General features: G+C 48.4%; 7 non-coding genes across 7 annotated transcripts; 5 read left to right on the forward strand and 2 right to left on the reverse strand.

Moving 5' to 3' along the window:
- Positions 1-256: 256 nt before the first annotated feature.
- On the forward strand, positions 257-398 carry LOC138230184 (U4 spliceosomal RNA). Its single transcript, XR_011186220.1, has one exon. It is a non-coding gene; the product is annotated as a U4 spliceosomal RNA (small nuclear RNA).
- Positions 399-1,220: 822 nt separating this feature from the next.
- Positions 1,221-1,292, reverse strand: trnag-ucc (transfer RNA glycine (anticodon UCC)). Its single transcript has one exon. It is a non-coding gene; the product is annotated as a tRNA-Gly (tRNA).
- Positions 1,293-12,528: 11,236 nt separating this feature from the next.
- Positions 12,529-12,645, forward strand: LOC138230328 (U5 spliceosomal RNA). The gene has a single exon (XR_011186358.1). It is a non-coding gene; the product is annotated as a U5 spliceosomal RNA (small nuclear RNA).
- A 391-nt stretch (positions 12,646-13,036) lies between these two features.
- On the forward strand, positions 13,037-13,153 carry LOC138230273 (U5 spliceosomal RNA). The gene has a single exon (XR_011186303.1). It is a non-coding gene; the product is annotated as a U5 spliceosomal RNA (small nuclear RNA).
- Positions 13,154-16,844: 3,691 nt separating this feature from the next.
- Positions 16,845-16,926, reverse strand: trnas-gcu (transfer RNA serine (anticodon GCU)). Its single transcript has one exon. It is a non-coding gene; the product is annotated as a tRNA-Ser (tRNA).
- Positions 16,927-18,544: 1,618 nt separating this feature from the next.
- trnal-aag (transfer RNA leucine (anticodon AAG)) lies at positions 18,545-18,617 on the forward strand. The gene has a single exon. It is a non-coding gene; the product is annotated as a tRNA-Leu (tRNA).
- A 4,990-nt stretch (positions 18,618-23,607) lies between these two features.
- On the forward strand, positions 23,608-23,689 carry trnaf-aaa (transfer RNA phenylalanine (anticodon AAA)). Its single transcript has one exon. It is a non-coding gene; the product is annotated as a tRNA-Phe (tRNA).

Here is a 23,689-nt window from a genome sequence, read left to right on the forward strand (position 1 = left end):
GTTCCTCCCGGCATGCCCTTCGTCATTGTTCTGTCATCTTGTATTTAAAGGGTTGTATTTCTGCTGCTAAAAAGAAGCAACGGTTTTCTCACAACGCCCTTTGTTCCCAACGGAGCCCTTGTCTGTCATGAAATTCTTCAAAACCTCAAGCTAGAAGAAGAAGAAGACGACAAATATGAAGCGTTACCGCAACGACATGCCATGAGACGATCGATAACGATTTCCATAGGATCCCCGCGGTTGCCTGGCAACCGTCAGCTTTGCGCAGTGGCAGTATCGTAGCCTGTGAGGTTTAGCCGAGGCGCGATTATTGCTAGTTGAAAACTTTTCCCAATACCCCGCTTCCGCCGGTTTGCAATACAATCGGCGAAAGCAATTTTTGACAGTCTCGTCAGAGACTGAGCAAGGTGTTTAAAGACAGATTTGGTCATGGTGACATCATGGTAGAAAGAAACGAGCTTGTTACGTCTCAACAGAAACGCTCTTTAGCTCTTTCAGCGTTATGCAGAGAACAGCGTCTGTCGAGATCACTTTTGAGTCAGCGCGAAACGCCGTGTGCTGTCAGTTTGATTTCATATTGCTCGTAGCGGCACCCGGCTTTTGTCTGTCAGACGTTAGGTTGCGCTTCTTCATGCTACATCGTCGGCATGAGTGGAGCTTTTTAAACGTCTGTACTTACTGCGCCCCATAAGAAATGGTTTGTCCCCGTTCAAAAGAGATTGTGCGATGTCCTGCAGCGTTCACAAAGCAAACCTTTGACAGTTTTAAAAGAGGAATTTATTCTGCTTCCTGTGCGTGCAGTAGTTACAAAGTTGAACGTCTTTACACGATCTGCTGCAGTTTTCTGTGGGCGGGCTTTGTCAGATGGCTTGGAAAAACGCACTGAGACATCATGAGCAGTGTCCTGCATGTTTTCTGTGTATAGCTGTCTTTTAACGCATACAGAATTCATTCGAAATCATTGATTTCTCCAATTAACAAGGGTCCCTTTTTGAACCTGCCAGAAGCATTCTTTCAATGTAACAGATTTACTCCAGGGAAAGGCAGCATGACATTGAGAGTAGCTCAAGCTTTCAGCACCCGTATCGGACTGCGTGTATGCAGACACCGCTCAGAATCCCCTGTAAGATTCTCCTTCAATTCCGTTTTGCATTCCGTTTTTCAAAAGGCTGCGCTTTGCTAGTCCAAGGCTCATGACAGCATTTGGAACCAATCGCCACTGCGTTGGACGGGAATCGAACCCGGGTCAACTGCTTGGAAGGCAGCTATGCTCACCACTATACCACCAACGCACGCCCACAGGCGCCCTGCAGGACACCACCAGAGAATGCTCACGATTTCGGAAGCTGTCTCCGGGACGTGCTGATTCCACAAATCCTGAATAAATCATGATATTGTTAGTTGCTGTAGCTAGACGTTCAAATGAGTTTCATGGCCAGATGGACTGTTTCCTCCAGCGGTATAGTATTGCAGTGAGACAGCACGATGCCTGCAAGACTATGTCACGCTAAACGCTACAGATTGTGTTTGTGTTGGACAGTTGGACCCTACAGCTGGACCCTCGTCGACAACCTGAATAGCTTATTCAGAAGCAGTGCTGGACCGGGAACGAACCAGCTTCTTCCCAGGCACAAGAGTGACTTGTGAGGACTCGCGGTCACACTCTGTGCATAGAGACTTTCTACCAGCCAGCCGGACTGCTGGTAGATCCCCTCGGAGCAACGACTGCCCTGCGCGCTGCAGTCAGATTCCTCCGCTCGTCCTACTCCGAGCTGCACCTTGACTGGTTGGCCGGTAGCCAGAGGATGCCGGGACAACGCCCATTGGACAACCGCTGGAACTGAGGTTGCAACAGAGCCTGTCAGCTGGTTTGGTGTTTGTGCCGGGAAATTCCAAATCCATACACAGTGGATAAGTAAACCCCATGTTCTACATTGCGTCTCGAGAATTCAATTGTACCTCAACACAAGTTGTTATCAATTTAATTCATGAGTAATGTATTTACTTCCGAGTTTAGAGTAACAGTGGGTAATAACACTGATTAGCGATTTGGTAACCGAACAATATATATTGACATATATTCTCTGTTGTGTATCTCTTTGTGTTTGCATCTCTTCGGGATTATATACCTTGTATATTGATAACCCTCACAGTAAGGTCTGCCACTCGTATCCAGGCAGACTAGTATATGTTTGGTGCACAATTTATATTAATAAATGTATCTAGTGTATTGAACCCCTGTGTGTGCGTTGTTAGTTGTTCTGACGATTGATTTTCTAAAAGCCCCAACTAACAACCTCGTGATTACTGCTACAATAAATAATTGTCTCAGTAAACCCATCAAACCATTACATTTAATGGCGTCCCTGGGTGGGCGAGTTTAGAATGAAATGAGAATCAGTCGCACAGAATAACTGATGTTGCTGTGAGTTCAAGTTCAGCACAGCACCGCGGCTTCTATACGCGAATACCGGGTGTGCTGATAACTGCGTAAAGAAATCCCCCTGTTTTCTAGCGTTTAGTGTAACGTGTGCTGATTGGAAATCCATCTGCTCGGGTGTCTAGATTCCATACTGTATTTTGGAAAAAGAAAAAAAAAAGTAATACTCTTAAAGTTTCTCTGACGTGTAGCGGTGAGGCTTATTAATAGAAAGAATTAAGTGTTCTGAGCCTTCCCAAATGAGGCCCCATTTCTCTGTTCATCTCTGTGGTGCAGCCACAGAGAAACTATTCATGCAAGATGTTTTCTTTTGATAAGGACAGCTCCCAAAGGGGGATGCACTTAGCTAAGCCTGGCTATCATGATCAATGGTCATCCATTGGCGCCTATCTGTCTAGGGAGTGCCAGTTGGACATCTGGACTGCATTACTAAGTGTCAGGAGTAAGTGACTCATATCTCACCTTGATCAACCAATCAGGGACTGGTAGGGCCGAGTAACCCACATGGGACTCTGATGCCCATGGAACTTTCAGCCAATCAATGAGCTGAAGTTCCTCCAGGTAAAAACAGGCAACACAGAGAGCCTGGAGATTCAGATTCAGAAGGGAAGATTCAACAAGATTCAGATTCAGATTCAGATTCAACAATTCTAAAGGGAATTCAAAGGAGAATCCCAAGGGCAGGACATTCTCGCAGCGCGCCTCCTGACCATCCTGAGACTCAGCCCGGACAACCATGGAACGGCCAGTATGTCCGAGTGCCAGAACCTTCCTTTGTTCTAAGAGTCTAGAGTGGAGGTTGCCAGAGAGTAACCAGCAGCAGGCCTTGTGAACAGGTCGGAACTGTGGACAGCTGAATCACTATTCAGAACTAGCTCTTCATCAGGAACGAACCGGTCCTCTTCCTGACTTGCTGGGACCCACAGTCATCTTTTCTCCTGTGCACAAACTTTGCTAGTTAAAGCCAACAGTGAGCATCAGCAGCGCACCGTCGCAAGCCGCACAGCACAGCCTGCCACGGAGCCAGAGAGCGCGGATTGGACAGCAACAGCCTGCAACTGTTTCTTTGAGTCCGCAGGAGATCTGAATCCCCAAAGATTGGATGAGTATTCAACTTCAATGCATTACAGCTCGAGAATTCAATTGTTATCCCAACCAGTTGATATCAATTTAATTCCTAAGAGTTATGTACTTGTTTTGAGTATCTAATGTAGAAGTTGTAACCAAGTTCATTTATGAAACGGTCTTAATGAATGATATACTGAACGTATGTCCTCTTGATATGTGTAACACTTTGTAACTGATTGAATATATACCTTTTGTATTCTGATAACCCTCTCGATAAGATCTGTTAGGTTTATATGCATATTCTATGTATTAATAAATGTATCCTCGTGTATTAGTACCTGTGTGTGTGCGTTGTTTGAGTTATATCGCATGGTTGGATTCTAAAGCCATCAAAAGAATCAACTTTGTGATTTACTGCTACAATTAATAATTGTCTCAGTAAATGCCCAAACCCTACAGAACTGGTGCCTTCAGAGAGCCACTATGATTACATATTTGGCGTCCCTGAACCGGTTTTCCCTACAAACGTAATGACAATGGCTGCTAAAATGTCTGAAGTGGAGTCGCTTATAAGTACTATTTCTAGCGACGACAATCCTGGTTACTGGAGTGGTATCGAAAAGTTGAACTTTGATGATATTGAGAAGCTGCAAGTAGATTTAGTAGCTAAGGTAGCGAACCAGCTTAACACAGGAGGGTCTGTGAAAGCAGTTCTGGTCCTATCGAGTTTCACCTTAAATCTAGCTAAACAGCTGGAACTCTCTTTGTCCGAGCTGACAAAGTTTCAAAAGCTTCAGGGAACGCTAGAAAGATATAAGGCGGAGCGAGTTGAGTTGTTGGATATAATCAGAGAAAAGAGAGTGAAAAATGAGGAAAGTGAAGACTGACTCAGGGAAGTTTTAGGTAAATTAGATGACTTGTCTGCTAGAGAAACTGCGGCTGAGGTAGCTAGGAGAGACCTGGAAGCGAGCTTGAAAGAAAAAGAAAAAGAAATTGAGAGTTTAAATGAGCTCAGCCAGGAAAGGCAAAAGGAGTCAGATGCTGCCGTACTGGAAGCAAAATAGACTAGATCCCACTTGCATGCCAGCCCACCTAGCAGCCCGGAGCAATCACCCAGCGCGCCGGGAGGAGGTTTCTCCCAGCCAGGGTCTGTGGTCGGATCGGCATGGGGGAGATCGCCGAGTCCTGCGCGAAACGCAAGGGCGAGTCAGTTCAGGCATAGACCCCCTGCTCCTGATCACGGCCGTCTCCCTGCCCGCGGAGAAACTGTAAAAATTAACCTCCACTCCCTGAGGCAGTTAGCCAAAGATGTAGAAAGGTTTGACCCGTCAGTGTCAGGGAATAATGTGGAGACCTACATCGATGAGCTGAGATATACTTTGCAGTTTATGCTCGAAGCGTCCGAACAGGAAAAGGCTATGTTAGTAAGGAAAACTACCAGCCGAGCGGTCCACGAGTGGATGTCTAGACAAGGACCGGAGGTCTGTAATAGCTTTGAGGAGCTGTGTCAGGCAATGATCGGAGAATTTTCGGCTTTTATCGATCCCATAGCTGCCGTGGCCGCTGTGCACCATATTAAGCACGAAAAAGCTGAAGCCCCTCGCGACTATTATCAGAGGCTTAGGCGCACTTATTTTGCAGGGCGGAATGAAGAGGGTTGCGAAGAGAACGTGAATTTCAAAGGTTTATTCATTGCTAATCTGCATCCCTCAGTCAGGAAAATGATTGTGATGCACACTGATGCAAAAGCGATGAAAATGTCTGACATTAGAAGGTTGGCTCAAAAAGCCTGGGGAGCTGAAGTCTCTGCTTCCTCAGAGCGAAAACCTGCTAAAACGGCCGTGTTCGCCACTAAAGCCACGACTCGCCTCAGCTCGAGGCAGCTGAGGTTCCTGAGCTCGCTAAGCCCCGGCGCAAAATAGGCAGGCAGGACCGCACTAAGCGTCAGAGCCGCCGTGAGCGCTACGGGGAAGGCAAGGGCTCAGGCAGAGCCTATCATAAGACTGGACGAAGGGAGTCAACTGCAGCCCGCCTGGCCAGGCTTGAACAAGCCCTGCCTGAGAGATCAGGACAGGGTAAACCTTCCGCACCGAATGCCGGAAGTGTGAATGAGCTTAGGGGGACCACGCCCCTTCTCACTGGAGGAGGCGGGGATCCGTCCCAAGCCCCTCCCTCAGTCTATCTGATTGGGTGGGAGGGTTCCTGCCTGGAAGAAGGCTGTGACTCTGAGTTGGGCGCTGACCCCGCCCCTGAAGTCAAAGAAAAGGCAGGCTTCCTACAATTCTTAGGGAATCTCAGCCAGAAAGGCAAAGCAAGGCGTATTTATATCAAGGTTTCTCTTGAAAACGTCTTAGATAGAGAAGCACTGATTGACACTGGGGCTGAAATTAGTTTGATGTCAGCCGATCTACTCAGCGAGCTCAAACGAGTAGCGAAAGGAAAAGGCATCAGACTTAAGGTAGAACCGTGTAAGATAGATATTTCCAGCTATACCCAGGATCATGCCAGGATCACACACCGAGTGTGGGTGGCACTTAGGTTCGGGCCAATGAACGTGGTGCATCCTGTTTACATCTCTAGGTTTACAACAGAGCCACTACTCATTGGCCAAGACCTGCTTGACAGGCTGGAGCCTCTGGTGGACTGCCAGCGTGGAAAATTGTGGGCTCAGGTCAAAAACCCTAAGCCTGTTGCACAGCAAAAAGGGGGATTCAGTGGTTATGCTGTGATCACACAGTGCCCACTGAACACTATAGCTGAGTTGGAGGTTCCTCCTGGTTCCTCTGGACGAGAATAAATGTCTCTTCTTGCTTTCCAAAACTACAGGGAAGTCCTGCCCAGGCCAGCACTCCCACGGTCTCCCAACTACAGGAGCAGTGCTCCAAGCAGCTGCTTGACCCGCCAGGTAAAGCACACCCCCTTTTCATCCCTGAAGAAGAGTGGATCTCCCTGTCCGGTAATGAATGGGAGTCCTTTCTGTGCACCCTGGTACCTCAGGGGGTCCAGGACTACCACCCCATGGTGGTGGGAGGGGGTCCAGGTGGCAGAAGTGCAGGTTGATGATGTAATTCTTAGCCTCAGCTCTGAGAAGTCCATAATCAGTGAAGGTCTGTTCGAGGACCTGTCGTGAAGCTGTCAGGTGACCCTGGTGACGCAGTCACAGGTTCTGTGGTGGGCACCCCCATCTCATAGGTCCATTTGGAGCAAAGGAAGCTGTGTAGCTTCCATCTCCATAGGAAAAAGGAAGTTTGCTCACTACTTCCTATTGGAAGTACCTATTGGTTCGACTGGGCGCCCAGCTGGACACAGTAAACAGTGTGCTGTGGACACGGGTGGACCCAGATGCCCACTTTCTAAGCAGTGACCCCGAGAACATTCGGTCAGGTCAGACGATTCCTCAGGCCTGCCAGGTAGTAAACGAATCGGACCTGATCGTTCCTGCGTCAACAGCAGGGTTTCCAGTACGCCTTGTCCTAAAGAAGGGACAGAGAATGGACGCTGAGATGGTTTTCTTCCAACCATCAGCTCAGTTTATCAGACTGAACCTAGCAGTCTGTTGTACCCCCAGACTGGAACGGAATGGCCGAGCCACCTGCCTGTTGGTGCAGAACATAGCAAAACAAGATGTCAAAATCCCTGCTCGCACTGACATGGGACTGGTAATTGACAATGGTTTCTATGATTTCGAACTAGCCATCCCAGTACTGGGGCAGCTCCCTGGTCCCTTGGCCAGGGAGGGGGGAACCGAGCAGGTGTACTACACCTACCCCCGGCGGATGATTGCAATTATGCCAATAGAGGGATTCTGCAACCAGGAGGTGTGCAGGGTGGACCTTAGCGATAAGGATGAGATGGTTGTGTACACAGTACACGCAGGTGTTCCGATGGACCACTCAGCCGAGAGTACGACCCGGGATACCGCCATGCCGTCAAAAGCGGGGTTCCTAGAGCAGGTACAGGAACAGGTTGGCAAGGCAGATGCCCTGGAAACGGAAAGCCAGCGTCAGCAGCTGCGTCAGAATTTCCAGGATTTCCGGGAAGTGTTTGCACGGGACGCCTATGACTGCGGGGTGACGGATTTGAACACAGTGCGCATTCCAACGGCCCCTGGCGCCCGCCCAACCTATGTCAGGCAGTATCGCATTCCCCTCACGGCATACGAGTCCATAAAGCAGACGTTGGATGCTCTACTAGAGCGTCAGATCATAAGGGAGTGTAACTCCACTTATAACTCCCCACTGTGGCCGGTGCTGAAACCCAATGGTAAATGGCGTCTGACCATTGACTACATTGACCATTGCAGCTGAATAAACAGGTTTCTTTGTCACGATGGCCAATGATCTACCTAGATCAGGAGTTATTCAAGGTGACAACAGCGAAATATTTCACCACAGTGGATGTGGCCAATGGGTTCTGGACCCTTAAGGTAGAACCAACAGACCAGTACAAACTGGCCTTTTCCTTTGGAAACAGGCAGTTCACCTGGAATCGATGCCCCTTTGGGTATTCCAACTCCCCAGCGGAGTTCAACATATTTCTGCACAAAGCCATGAGTGATGCAGCCAGGGGCAACCTGGTCTATGTGGACGATATTCTGATGAGGAGTCAGACCTGGGAAGAACACATGGCCGAGATCAGGCATGTGTTGACCCAGCTCTCCTGTGCAGGGGCCAAACTGTCCCTGGCTAAGGGACAGTGGTGTAGGACCCAAGTGGAGTATGTGGGACTGTTGGTTGGAGCCCAAGGCATACAGCCACAGTCCAGCAGAGTCCAAGCTATCCAGAATATGAAGTCGCCCACTAACCTGTCTGAACTGCGCAGCTTTCTGGGAGTATGTAATTATTCCCAGCAGTTCATTGAGGATTACGCTGAAATAGCAAGGCCCCTCCACAAGCTGTTGCAGAAAGACGTGCCCTTTGAGTGGGGGCCTTCCCCAGAACAGGCTGTGATGGAGCTGAAGCGCAGACTCGGTAGTGCGCCGAGCTTGGCCTACCCTGACAAAAATAAGGTCTTCTACCTTGAAGCAGGGTTCTCAGAGCACTGCCTTGGGGCTGCTCTGAGTCAGGAATATAACCAAGAGCGAAGGGTGGTGGCATATGCCAGTCGAGCCCTGAGCCCAGTGGAGCAAAAGTTCTTGGACTGCGAGAAGGCCCTGTTGTCTACGGTCTGGTCGGTAGAACACTTCCGTAGTTATGTTGGGGGACAAAAGATCATCATCGAAACCTGCCACCAACCTGTGACATTCCTGCATAGCCAGAGACTGAAAGCGGGCAGGGTGTCAAATAGCAGGATTGTGGCATGAATGATGGCCCTACAAGGCTATGAGATAGAGGTACGTTATGCACAGAGCAAGAAAATGTACCTGGGACAGGGCCTGACTTTGGGCCAAGTGTGTCACGGCTGTGACACTGACATGGAAGCTCCAGAAACAATTCCCGCTGCTGAGCTACCGAACAATCATCGGTACTACGATGAGAACGTGGGCCAGGGCTTACCCATGGCCTATGTTGACGGTTGCTCTTTTCGCCACGAACAGCAGGTGCTAGCAGGGGTAGGAGTAGTCTGGCAAGACAATACTCCCTGTGGGCCGACCCGCTATAAGCTAGGACCAAAGACTAGTCAGTATGCGGACGTAGCTGGGGTGCTGATCACCCTCCAGCAGGCCCTGACACATGGCCTTAAACAGTTTGTCATCTGTAGTGACTCGAACTACGCCCGACATAGCTTCGTGTCTCACGTTCCGTATTGGAAGGGTAACGGCATGAAAAATGCCCGGGGCAAGGAAGTAAAGAACAAAGAGTTGTTCCTGGCCAGTGACAAGCTCACGACCGAGGCTGGAATGATGGTTTACTGGAGGAAGGTGAAGGGACACTCCCAGGTGAAGGGACCCGACAAAGACGGGAATGATGAGGCCGACCGGTTGGCCAAATCTGGTGCTTTAGAGGGTGAACCCTGGCAGTTCCAGCAGGAATGGCTACCCCCAGAATTCGTGGCTGAGGTCAAGGCGGTCACCCGAAGCAGGGCTAGACAGGATGTCGGAGCTGACCCTCAATCTGTAGTGCTTGGGTCACAGGGTTTTAACACCGATCTTGCGGAAATGCAGAAACAGGACCCAGCAATTGGGCAAATGTATCAGCATATCACTGACCCAGTGCGTCAACCTCTTTCGGAGCAGGTGCTGAGCCAGTCTCTGGAGCTGAAGGAGCTGGCAGAGGTGAAAGACAACCTAAAAATTATAAAGGGGTTGTTGGTTTGTGTACCAGTTGCACAAGGTGTCCCAAAGTGGGTAGTTCCCCACTGTCATCGGGGGGTCATGATCCAACACGCTCATGACGAACCCTGTGGGGGTCACCGGGGAATCAAGGCTACATACGACACTATCCAGCAGGTGGCATTCTGGCCTCACATGGGCCAAGACATCGCCGCGTATGTAAAGGGGTGTCTGACGTGTAGCCAGTTCCAACCATCACGGCCCTTGCACCGTGCACCACTCCAGAAAAAGGGCATGACATTCACCTGGTCCAATCTTCAAATGGATTGGGTGGGGCCGCTGGTGAGGTCATCCAGAGGGAACAAATATTTCCTCACTGTTACGTGTGCATTCACAAAATGGATTGAGTGCCTCCCAGCACCCAACGACACGGCAGAGACAACTGCAGTGCTGTTGGTGAACCATGTGTTCAGTCGATGGGGATTCCCCCTGACCGTGGTCTCGGATCGGGGAACCCATTTCACAGCTACAGTAATGGCAACCCTGTGGAATATGCTTGGGGTCAAGACCCAGTTGCATATCTCCTACCACCCTCAATCCTCGGGCCAGGCAGAAAGGGCAAACCGAACGGTGGTTAGTATGCTCAAAAAGTTTGTCTCCAACAGCAGTAGGGACTGAGACATTAAGCTGCTCCTGGTTCTGATGGCCATCCGAGGTACGCCCCATTGCTCTACGGGGGTCCCACCTTTTGAGATGATGACAGGTCGGAAGATGACTCTTCCCCTACACTGTCTTTATGGGGTGGAGGACCTGAGCACGACGGGGGCTGCTACGGCCCATCAGTATGTGTCAGACCTGCGAGCACATCTGCAGGCAACCTTTGCTTTTGCCCAGAACAATCTGGGAAGGAGTGCAGAGGGTAGGAAAGTATACTATGACCGAAAGGCAGTTAACCAGGAACTCCAAGTAGGAGACAAGGTCCTGTACTTCCAATTTGCCAAACCCACAGGGGTGGCCCGGAAGTTCTTACCCAGTTGGACAGGACCCCACGAGATTGTCGATAAGGTATCACCGGTAGCTTATCGAATTCAGATTGAGAAGGGAAGGCAATCTCTGGTCTACAAGTGGGTGCATCGCAACCACCCCCGGTTGTATCGCCCACCTCAAATGGCGCCGGAGAACACAGAATAGGGTTAAACGTCCAAACCCGATCAAAGAGGGGGGTGCCCCTTTGTAGCTGCAGGTAGTTAGGTACTGTACTGTAGGTCCTGCTAGGAAAATATATTCAAAATTATAGTGGAACTGTACCATGTGCCTCATCTATGTTCCAGAATGGGAATCCTAAAACTGCCACGGCTGGTCCTGACAGTACTGTGGATCGCCTCGACACAGCCCCTTGAAGTTGTGGAACCTGGTCCTCCTACCGGCATAGTCCTGCAGGAAACCATAGTCCTCTCCATGGAAATCTTTATGGTACAATCTTTTTTTTTTCTTATAAAATATACTTTATTCCGAAAAAAAACACATCTCAAAGGGAAACATCTCACACGATAACACTCCACAAAATTAAAACATCGGCGGAACGGCGGTGATTGTCCGTTACCAATCCTTGCAAGGGTGGGCGGATTTGCGCTATTATGAGAGTCCCTCCAAACCCTACCGCTTGCTGTAAACCATTAATCCCTGTACAGGGTCCATAGGCCTTTCCAGTGCTCCTTTGCCGTGGGGAAACCCCATTTAGCAACGTCGCGCTTCATCCTCCTCCTGAGGTCCGCCAGGATCCTCTCTTCCAGCTCCCTCGCTCCCCACTTGTTGTTGTGCCGGATGAGATTGTTTCTCGCGTCCCACAGGCCTTTCTTTGTGAGGGACAGCAGCAGCCACATCAGGAACTGCGTCCCCCTGTCCAGTCCGGTAGGTGCCAGCCCCAGCAGAATGTACTGGTAGCTGAGCACCGCATTCGTTTCCAGGAGTTGCATTATGTTGTCCATTCTGCCCCACACCGCCTTGGCGAAGGGGCAGCTCCTTCACTTTATTAAGATACTGAAGAAAGATGTGGAGATGGGGGTTTGAATTTAATCCTTTCTGTAGGGGGTTTAGACTTTCAAGTCACAAACTGGGGTTTATGGCAGGAAAGGGGGGTTAACTGATAAGGATTGCAGATGCAAGCTAGGAACCCCCCTGGGTGTAATGTTAAACTGACCATTTGTCCAGAACATCGTAAACTGGCCAAATACCATGAACCCCCCTCTTTACCATCAGACCGAGTGACGTCAGAAACGGAGAAGAAAACACTATATAACCCAAAGGTTTGTAACAGTACGGGGAACAATACTTCGGTTTTGTTGTTTCTTGCGGGAAACAAGACTTCGGCTTTATTGTTCCTTGCATGCAATAAACTCATCTGTTTTACTTCATCTCGGGATCAAGAACCTTATTTCTTCTGTTACAACAAATTTGGCGTAGTCGGCGGATGCTCCAGAAGGCGCAGAACTTCCCATCGGCAGGAGAGACGGTCAGCGCGCACATAACTAAGAGGTAAGGACTCCTCTTTTATTTAAAAGTCCCGACTCTCTCTGACCGATTGGGAAATCTCTGCTCCCTGCGAGAATCGCCCGAGATGATGGAGTAAACGTGAGTTTCTGAATTCCTCTGGCCCGGGGAAGACACCGGTAAGCCGTGAGCCGCAGGCGATGAGCCCGGAGCTGAACGGGCCCCACTGGCTCGTTTGTAAGGCCAGGTGCATTGCAAACCACGACCGGCAGCGCAGAGGCTTTGAAGGCGGCCTGGGCTCCTGTAGCTGTGCAGCCACGCTCTCTGGTTTCTTTTCATTTTGTACAAATCTTTCGCCTTTTACTAAAGATTCCCGCGGAGAGAAGCATGAATGAGTTCTATGCAATATTTGTGCTTCTCTGCTTTCGGGTGGGGCGCAGCTGGGCTGGTCAAAGAGAGAAAACAAAAACGTTCGCAATCACTCTTGTTATGGCGATTGTGGCCGTCTGCTACGCGAGTCCTCGGTCTCCGGCTGTCTGATTGGCGCTCTTTTCTTTGGGGGGCGGGAAGTGTCCGGCCGCAGGGGTTCTTGGGACCTCGCTTAGCATAGCGGCTTCCCAGAGTGCGTCGTTTCCGGCACAGTGTGGCTGGGTGTTTTCCGACTTATCGCACGGATTGGGCACGGCCGCAAGCTGAGAGCCGCAGGCGATGAGCCCGGAGCTGAACGGGCCCCACTGGCTCGTTTGTAAGGCCAGGTGTATTGCCAACCACGACCGGCAGGGCAGAGGCCTTGAAGGCGGCCTGGGCTCCTGCAGCTGTGCAGCCACGCACTCTGGTTTCTCTTCATCTCGTACAAATCTTTTGCCTTTTACTAAAGATTTCCATGGAGAGGCGCATGAATGAGTTCCATACAATTTTTGTGCTTCCCTGCCTTCGGGTGGGGCGCAGCTGGGCTGGTCGCTGGGCTGGTCAAAGAGAGAAAACAAAACCGCTCACAATCGCTCTTACAATGCAGTAAGTAGCACAGGCTACTTAAACACATGAATGCAAAACAGCATTTTTCAGCTGATTTAAAATGTATCTAAAGGATAAGCATTATTGAAGACCATCAATTACCAAGAGCTTTTGTCAAAGGTTTTGGTGGTCATTTTGAATGACCACAGAGCGCTGTGACCTCGTTTTTACATCTCATCCAAAAGACAGCGCCCTTTTACAACACAGCATCTCCGTCACTATACTGGGGCATTGGGACCCGCACAGACCTCAGGGTAAGCGCCCCCCCGCCGGTACCATTAACACCGCTTCCAGCTGGAAGCTTTGTTTTTCCTTGTAGCTCACCCTCACCCGGGTCCTGACCTGGCTCACACCTGCTTAGCTTCAGTGGGTTTTCAGTTGGGAGTTGCAAGGGGATGCAAGTGATGGAGCCGCTCGCTGCAAAAGCCACTGCATTGGCCAGGAATCGAACCCAAGCCTCCTGCGTGGCAGGCGAGAATTCTACCACTGAACCACCAATGCTCAGTGCCTGGGCCTTCAAAAAAGACGCTTTTTTGGTGCTCTGTGCAAAACGCATCGACATCTGCTTCCAGCTGCAAAATGCCATTCGCGGACACTGAAGAACTTATTTCCAAGGCAGCGGGTACAAGCGATTGGGCGTTTTAAAACCACCAGGAACAGCAAAGAGGCGCGCTTCTTTGCTTGTGCCGAAACACACCGACTGGAGGCGGACAACATAGTCGGCAGGATAGGAACCTGCGCGGGGAGACCCCAATGGATTTCTAGTCCATCGCCTTAACCACTCGGCCACGACTATAGCAAGCCCCACCGCCGCTGCGTTCTTGCTACAATCTTACCTGGATTGCGAGGCGCCGGCGGAAGCCTATCAAAGTTGTTCTCCGTTTCAAAAAAACATTTCCAAAATACAAGCCTTGCAGACAATCACGCCTCAGAGGACTTAAGGGTGGATTCATGTCGGAATGATAAAGTCTCCCCGTCCGGACATGAAAATGCCACTTTGTTACACACAAAAAAAGAATCAACAACAGAGAAATGCCCACAAGCATTTGAAAAGCCGCACCACGTCGCACTTGAAATAGCTCTTACATTAGTGGTAGACGCAGGAATCGCCTTTTTATTTACGCTCTTACCAACGCGATGGAAAGCAAAACAAAGCAAAGCAGAGAAAAACAAAACAAACAAACGAAAACCCTCACGTCCTGCACTTGCATATAACGCCGTTACGTGCCCAAGCAGTATTGTACGTCAACCTAGCACTGCATCCCGGGTCGTACGGTATATGGGAACGAGCACACGCCACGAATCGTCTCGAATCACTCCCTACAGCTGTAAGGCGCCTTGAAGCGTGCACCCCCAACGTTCTTCTTTGCGCATCTGTGAAAGGTAAACTCTTGAGCAAACTCTGAACCAGCTCTAAGGAAACTAATCCGATTAGACGTTACTTTGACTCATCTTCTTACGCTCAGTGCCGGATTGCTCAAATTCCAGCTAGGGTTAGGGTTAGCATTCCCACGCTACTTAGACACTTTGTTTACGCTCAGTGCTGGATTTTGGGAACTTCAGGACGAGTGGGAATTTTCTCCTATCTGTCCATTCTGTTTTGTTTTGGAGACTCTTGGCTGCCTATGTTGTTCAGTGCAGCGTGAAGGAAACATTTTCCAAAACTGTGTCAGCTCAAAAGTTGTAAGAAAACCTCTCCAGCTGCTTTAAGTCTCTTCATTTTTGTCATTTAATGTGACACTCGATGTATAACTGGAGCCTCACATATGCAAATGGTGAGGCTCCAGTTCGACACCCAGTTCGACACCACTTCACAGTATATGACAAAAGCATGGCAGACTGTGCCGGACCAGCTGGTAACTTCCGCTTATTTTGACCATATTAAACATTGGAAATCCTCCCACTTGCATTTGTGACACTTGATTTTGGCTCCACCTAAGACTCTCTTAAATCTTCAAACACTTTTCTCTTCTCCCGCAACACACTTGTCTGTCGGCACTATGTGGCAGCGTTGCATGACAACCCATCTCACCACGGAAAGGAACCTAACAGCTTTGGTAAGAGAGTAGAATTACCTGAGGAACAGCTTTCCATGGAAGCAGGACCAAGCGATGTAGCATTTTTATAGTACCAGGAAAGGAGAAGCGGCACTTCGCCTTTGCCGCACAGGCACAAGGTGATGTGCGGCAGACGCCGTAGTCGGCAGGATTCGAACCTGAACGGGGAGTCCCCAATGGACTTCAAGTCCATCGCCTTAACTACTCGGCCACGACTACAGCGAGTTCGCCTCCGCCGCATTCCTCCTATAATCTAACACGGAGTGCGAGGTGGCTGCGGAAACTTTTTTAAAGTCGCTCTCCGTTAAAAAAAAAATACCTTTCACAAGATACATGCCGGCAGACAGACACGCCTCAGAGGGTTTAAGGCTGGCTTCACGTTCAAATGATAAAGTCTCCCCGTCCGGATGTCAAAATGCAACTTTGGCAGACAGAAAAAACATCAACAAACCACAAATGTGGACAAGGATTTAACAAGCTGCACCACACTGCACTTTCAAAAGCATTTACATTCGTGTTAGATGCAGGAATTGTCTTTGTTTTGCGCGCTTACGAACGCCATAGAAAATGAAACAAAACAAAAGCCCTCAGCTCCTGCACTTGATTATAATGCCATTACGTGTCGAAGCAGGAATTTACGTCATCTTACCACTGCAACATGGGGAATAGAGGGAAATGAACACACGCTACGAATCGTCTCAATCACTCCCTAGAGTCGTAAGGCACATTGAAGGGTGCACCCCCATCATTAATCGTTGGGCCTCTGTAAAAGGAAAGCTGTTGAGCAGTCTTTGAAACAGCTCGGATGAAACACTTGATTGCTTCCATGTGCATCTGGAGCCCACTTCTTATTTTCACTTCACGCCACCCAAAGCATTTCTAAAACAGGAGATTCGCGTTTGGGAATGCGCCCTGCCCTACAAATAAAACAGGTCTACGGGTCTGAAACCTGCTCCACGGAAAACAGTTCTGTTGCGCTTTTGATCAAAGGGAGATTCTCTGTTCTTACTTTTTGATGACATAACACCCAAAGGGGCTTCTTTGGAGCTGGATTCCAACCAGCATCCTAAAGTTTCTTGGCGGTGTCCTTTACAGTCCTCTGTTCGGTCGACAAGGAACAGAAGGGGGCAGCTTTCCTCACACATACAGTGCAATGTACTGTAGTGTTCCCCTTCATTGAATTCGCAGTTCTGCATCAGACCTCAAACTCGTTTCCTTAGCTTGGATTTAAGCCACGAAGCAGGCTTCTACTGTATAAACGTCTAGAGGAATCACAAACTATTTGAGAGGCCATCATCCCATTGGGAACTGACAAAGTCTATCCCTAAACACCTAGCGCAGTCTCTCGAGAGACTGTCAAAAATCGCTTTCTCCGTTTGTGCTGCAAGTAAGTGAAAACGCGGTCTCAACCCAGAGCCACTTGGCAGCAGCGGCACGTAAATACTGTTACTGCCACTGCTCGATACCGACGTTAGCCTACTATACCATGTTCAGCCACCGCTAGAAAATGTAAGGCTCTAGTACTGGAGCAAACAAAAGGAGGGCCAACGTCAAACGTAGAGAGCGACGAGGATGGGATTTGAACCCATGCGTGCAGAGCACAATGGATTAGCAGTCCATCGCCTTAACCACTCGGCCACCTCGTCGACAAAACTGGGCTGTCCAGACATGGGTTGGCGCGCTCCAGATGATCTTTTTCTTTTTTTTCCCTCGTACTCGAGGGTCATTTTCCTGTTCCACATGCGATTTCAACATTTTCCTTGGGAGATGTCAAGCCAGCAAGCCACTGGTTCAGTGGCCATTGTGGAGTTCAGTGGCCCTGTTGTACACAGAATGCACATTGAGCTCCTTGGACATGAAAAGTTCCAGATAAAAGCCATTTGTCATCCTTTCTCTTGGTGTCGATGTTACTATTGCATGTAAAGGTGGCAACTTGCTCAGCGAGCAGGCGGAGCACACACCGAATGCAGATGTGTCTGAGTGGTGTGTCCAAGTGGCTGCAAAAGGACAACCATCCTGGGGCGCCGTGGCTTAGTTGGTTAAAGCGCTTGTCTCTTAAACAGGAAATCCTGAGTCCGAATCCCAGTGGTGCCTTCTTTGTTCTGTCTTCTTGAACAGAACTGGTCCTTACAGACAACCGCCTACGGCTAGACTGAATTAAATGCAAGTATTCATTTCCTGTCTTTAACGCGACTTGTTTTTCTTAAAATGGATGCAACTTGCAAAACATGAAATACAAACATTGCTAATCAGCGCTAGCGGCTGGCAAAAAAAAAGAAGTCAGCAATGTTTTTTTTCTTTAACCTTAACCCTGCAAATGGAGAAGAGTTAAACGACCGAGTCTATGCAGCTTAAACGGTGCTCATGTCGGGTTCTTAGCTGAAAGGGTGGTAAATCACGCTCACCCCAGTCCTTAATCTTTTAAAAGGATACAAAATTGAACCTAGTCGCCACATCACATACATCCTGTTCAACGATAAAAAGGTGACATCTATCCTCGATCCAGAGTAAATCCCATGTTGAGGGCATATTTTTTTCCACTTTACCATGAGTCGGGCTAAGCTGCACAGAGGCGAGAGCAGAGCAATGAGGTCACGGGGACAGGGGAGTCACACGCTGGCGGTTTAAACACGCGGAAGAAAACTGAGGGATCCACAGTATGTGGACCCTCCGTGCGCCATCAGTCCGCACTCCGGACTCTGAATCCTGCCATCCAAGTTAAGATCTCGGCGGAACCTGAGGCGCAGTTCCTTCTTAAAACGTAATCTGGTGAGCATTTCTAGAATCGTACTTGTATAGATGCAGCCTTTAATGTGTTGCTAGGTTAAAATTGATGACTTCTTGAACTTCAGTAGGCAACTGCCCTCTTGATTTTGGATTTAATTTCTTTATTACAGGGGCGCTTTTTTGAAGACAGAGTCATGTTCAGGTACTTTGCTTGATGGAGCAAGCATATTTCGGACTCTGTGATCTGCTCACCTGGAAAGGTCTGCTGTACTACTACAAGAGAGAAGTAGAGTCTGGAAGAATGGACAATTTTATGATGCTTTGGAAGATAATGTTTTTTTTTCTTTGAAATCGAAATGAATCAGAATATCAGTGCAAAAGACAAACTCTTGGTTTGGTTTAAAGAGATATGGTTTTAAAACAGACAAAATGTAGAAAACAGGTGTTTCTCACTTTTGGAAAAGAATGGACCGGGGGTAATATTTTACTAGTTGCAGTGCTGATCTCACTGGGTTACAGTCCTGCAGTGTTACACCAGGGCCAGTGGCGCAATGGATAACGCGTCTGACTAAGGATCAGGAGATTGCAGGTTCGACTCCTGCCTGGCTCGGGTCGTTTTTAAACGCATCGGGCTGCTCCCTAAGTAGTCTGTGCTACTTACTGCATTGTAATCGTACCCAGTAAGAGATTTCCGTCATGTAAATGAACTGCACCTGACAGCTTTAGAAAAACACCTGGGCTCAGTACGGTGCTGAGAGCTCAGCGTTGCTGTTCTAATTAGCACGCACTGCATCGGCTATGAGCCCGAACCTTTCAATTATTCCGATCAGTAAGTCAACACGTAGTCCACATGAACGGTAGAAATATTCTCTTGTTTGTATAGAACTGAATGTCCCTGACAATGTACTGTTAGTTTTAATTGAAGAACGGCATTTGTGTTCAAATATACCAGACAAGTTTATGTAACTGCTCATGCGACACTCAGTTGTAATTAGTCAAGAAAAAAAAGTCGAACAACACCTGCGGGTTTGATTCTGAACGTTTCAGATTGCAGCGCCTTTTACTTCCATTGACAAATGATAGAGATTCGAAGAGAAATCCTTCAGACCAGCAAGCAAACCCACGGCTATTTCGGTTTTCTATCTAGGCAACGTTGGTGTCTGCAATAGCATACATGAAAGCGTGATGCAATTTCTGTGGCTACATTTGTTGCACGTCATGCACAGTAAGAGTGTTTCTAACACCAAATAAAAAGTCAACAATTAGCGATCACGCCTTCTCCTCAGTTAACCCACTGAAACCCTTGCTGTTAACAGTTCTTTACTGCGTGCTTTACGAGCACCTACATATCGTGTCGGTTCTTTCAGCTTTATTCATTAGGTTTTCAAAGGCATAAGTAGAGCACCAGAGGAGCGAACGCAAAATGTGTGGTTATCTGAAGAATTGATTTCCACGGCAGCGGGTCCAAGCGATTTCGCGTTGTTATAGTACCAGGAAAGGAGAAGCGGCACTTCGCCTCTGCCGCGCAGGCACAAGGCGACGTGCGGCAGACGCCGGAGTCGGCAGGTTTCGAACCTGCGCGGGGAAGCCCCAACGCATTTTGAGCCCATCGCCTTAACCACTCGAGCACGACAAATGTGAGCTCGCTGCCGCCGCATTCCTCCTATAATCAAACACGGACTGCGAGGTGGCTGCGGATACCTTTTTAAAGTTGCTCTCCGTTAAAAAAAAATACCTTTCACAAGATACGTGCCGGCAGACAGACACGCCTCAGAGGGTTTAAGGCTGGCTTCACGTTCAAATGATAAAGTCCCCCCGTCCGGATGTCAAAATGCAACTTTGGCAGACAGAACAAACATCAACAAACCACAAATGTGGACAAGGATATTACAAGCTGCACCACACTGCACTTTCAAAAGCATTTACGTTCGTGTTAGACGCAGGACTTCCCTTTGATTTGCGCGCTTACGAACGCCATGGAAAACGAAACAAAACTAAAGCCCTCAGCTCCTGCACGTGATTATAATCCCGTTACGTGTCGAAGCAGGAATTTAAGTCATCCTACCACTGCAACACGGGGAATAGAGAGAAATGAGTACACGCTACGAATTGTCTCTAATCAGTCCCTACAGTTGTAAGACGCCTGGAAGCGTGCACCCCCATCATTAATCTTTGCGCATCTGTGCAAGGTAAACTCTGGAGCAGTCTCTGAAACGGCTCAAAGGAAACACGTGATTGATTCCATGTGCATCTGGGGTTCATTTCTTATTTACATTTAATTCAAGGGAAAGGCTTGGGTCAGTTTCAGACGGCCTCCAACAGCGAGATTCAAGCGCCCCACCTTCAGCCCAATCTGCGCCGCCAGAACGCCAACGGCTCCTCTGGTCTCCGGGGTGCGGTTGTGACCCCGTAACCTAAAGTGTTGGTGGCAGACAAATGGAGACTAACAGGTGATGTCCTAGGACATGACTACATTGTGACACTCGGTGGGGATGGTGACCATTGCTTGGAAAAGAGTGCGAGGCCCCTTTAGAAAAACATTTTGTTAACAGGCATTCTGCCTCAGCCTAAACACCTATAGCTTGCAAAGCGCATGCTATTAGACAGGCACCTCTGCAAGACCTTAAGAGTCTCTTAAACTAGTGATAGTAAGGTGTTCCCAATGGGCGATGTTCGGCTTTCAAATCATCTCGCCGTGGAAGCGCCGAGATGCAGCTGTTTAAGGCTTAGAAGCAGCTGACTGTTTTACTACCTAGCTGATCACTGTCAGTCAGGGAGCTTAGAGGTGAAAAGCCTGTCTGAGAGACAATTCGCCGTCGATCAGTTCAATATGTTCCGTACCAGCTCGGCGCACCTGAGATCATCTTGGTAGCCATGTAGCTCATATGAGTGAGAGCGTGTGTGTGTGTACCACCATGATTGGATGCTGGTCCTTCTCAGGTCACAGTAAACCTTCTGCTGCCTAACTTCCCTAATTTTGGGGATCCCTTTGAAAAAGCAAAGGAAAAAAAAACTGGCTCTTCATCAGCGTGATCGACCCAACCCAGTGTGTCCCAGTGGCCTAATGGATAAGGCACTGGCCTCCTAAGCCTGGGATTGTGGGTTCGAGTCCCATCTGGGGTGCTCCTGTCCCATTTTGAGCGTACAAATGTCCTTGTGATTTGCAAAGCTGCAACCCCACCTTACTCAGTGAGCGTCTCTGCTTTTCTCTCACATACAGCTGGGAGAAAAACTTTTGTAAACAGCCCTTCGGAATGATGTGGATTTCTGCATGAATGGCTCCTAACATGTGATCTTGTCTTTACCTAAGTCATAATAATTAATAAAGAGAGTCTGATTTAACAAACAACACACGCCCAACATTTGACATTGCTGTTTCTTTATTGACCAAATGGTTTAAACAATCAAGGTCATTGATGGAAAAAGTACGTGAACCCTTATATTAAGGAGCTAGTGGAACCTCCTTTATGACAAAAACCTCAACCCCCACTTTCTGTAGCGGCTTGTCAGACCTGAGCAGCGGTTAGGAGGTATTTTGGCCTATTCCTCTATGAAAAACTGTTTCAGTTCATGTATATTTTTGGGATGTCTTGCGCTGAATGGCCTGCTTCAGATCACGCCACAGCACTTCAATGGGATTGGGGTCAGGACTCTTACTTGGCCATCCCAAAATACGGAATTTCTCCTGTTTCAGCCACTCTGTTGTTGATTTTCTCCTTTGTTTTTGTCATGTTGCAAGACCCAGCGTCTTTTGAGTTTTAGATCACAGGCAGACACCCTGACATTCTGCTGTAGAATTTCCTGATACATCTCGGAATTCATCGGTCCCTCGATGATTGCAAGCCGTACAGCCTCCGCCATGCTTCCCAGGTGGGATGAGGTTTTGGAGTTGGTATGCGGTGTTTTGTTATCTCCAAACATAACGCTGTGCACATTTACCAACAAGTTCAACTTTTGTCACGTCTGTCCACAGAACATTGTTCCAGGAGTTGTGGAACATCCATGTGGTCTTTAGCAAACTTGAGAGGGGCAGTGGTGGTTTTTTTGGGGGGGAGAGCAGTGGTTTCCTCCATGGTGACCTCACATGATCACCGCTCCTGTTCAGATTTCTTCTTATGGTGGACTCATGAACACAGACGTAAGACAAAGTCAACCACCTGTTTGCTAGATCCCATCCCCACTCAGCTAGTCAAAGATTCCCTCGAAGGACTGGCAGGACCTATAATTAGTATGATGAATGCATCGCTTGCGTCAGGCGTCGTACATGATCAATTTAAGGTAGTGGTTCTTAGACCGCTCCTTAAGAAGTCAAATTTGGATCCACAAGTTCTTAACAACTACAGGCCTGTCTCAAAGGTCCCATTTCAATCTAAATGTCTTGAAAGAATAGTTGTTGCCCAACATCAAATGGATTCAAATAATATACTTGAGAAATTTCAGTCTGGTTTCTGAAACTGCATTAACAAGAGTCGTAAATTATATTCTCTTAGCTACTGATGCGGGGAATGCAACAGTGCTAGGTTGCAACAGTGCTAGGAATGCAAACTTTAGGTTGCGCTTCTTCATGCTGCATCATTGGCATGAGTGGAGCTTTTTAAACGTCTGTACTTACTGCACCCCATAAGAAATCGTTTGTCCCTGTTCAAAAGAGATTGTGCGATGTCCTGCAGCGTTCGCAAAGCAAACCTTTGACAGTTTGAATAGAGGAATTTATTCTGCTTCCTGTGCGTGCAGTAGTTACAAACTTGAACGTCTTTACACGATCTCCTGCAGTTTTCAGTGGGTAGGCTTGGTCAGATGGCTTGGAAAAACGCACTGTGTTTCGGCTCGGGAAACATCATGAGCAGTGTCCTGCATGTTTTCTGTGTATAGCTGTCTTTTAACGCATACAGAATTCATTCGAAATCATTGATTTCTCCAATTAACAAGGGTCCCTTAAATGATGAGTCAAAGTAACATCTAATCGGATTAGTTTCTTTAGAGCTGGTTCAGAGTTTGCTCAAGAGTTTACCTTTCACAGATGCGCAAAGAAGAATGTTGGGGGTGCACGCTTCAAGGCGCCTTACAGCTGTAGGGAGTGATTCGAGACGATTCGTGGCGTGTGCTCGTTCCCATATACCATACGCCCCGGCGTGCAGTGCTAGGATGACGTACAATACCGCTTGGGCACGTAACGGCGTTATATGCAAGAGCGGGACGTGAGGGTTTTCGTTTGTTCGTTTTGTTTTGCTCTGCTTTGCTTTGTTTTGCTTTCCATCGCGTTGGTAAGAGCGTAAATAAAAAGGCGATTCCTGCGTCTACCACTAATGTAAGAGCTATTTCAAGTGCGACTTGGTGCAGCTTTTCAAATGCTTGTGGGCATTTCTCTGTTGTTGATTCTTTTTTTGTGTGTAACAAAGTGGCATTTTCATGTCCGGACGGGGAGACTTTATCATTCCGACATGAAGCCACCCTTAAGTCCTCTGAGGCGTGTCTGTCTGCAAGGCTTGTATTTTGGAAATGTTTTTTTGAAACGGAGAACGACTTTGAAATAGGCTTTCGCCGGCGCCTCGCAATCCAGGTAAGATTGTAGCAAGAACGCAGCGGCAGCGGGGCTTGCTGTAGTCGTGGCCGAGTGGTTAAGGCGATGGACTAAAAATCCATTGGGGTCTCCCCGCGCAGGTTCGAATCCTGCCGACTACG

This window comes from Lepisosteus oculatus, unplaced genomic scaffold (assembly GCF_040954835.1).
Source record: "Lepisosteus oculatus isolate fLepOcu1 unplaced genomic scaffold, fLepOcu1.hap2 HAP2_SCAFFOLD_48, whole genome shotgun sequence".
In the NCBI taxonomy this organism is placed as follows: Eukaryota; Metazoa; Chordata; class Actinopteri; order Semionotiformes; family Lepisosteidae; genus Lepisosteus; species Lepisosteus oculatus.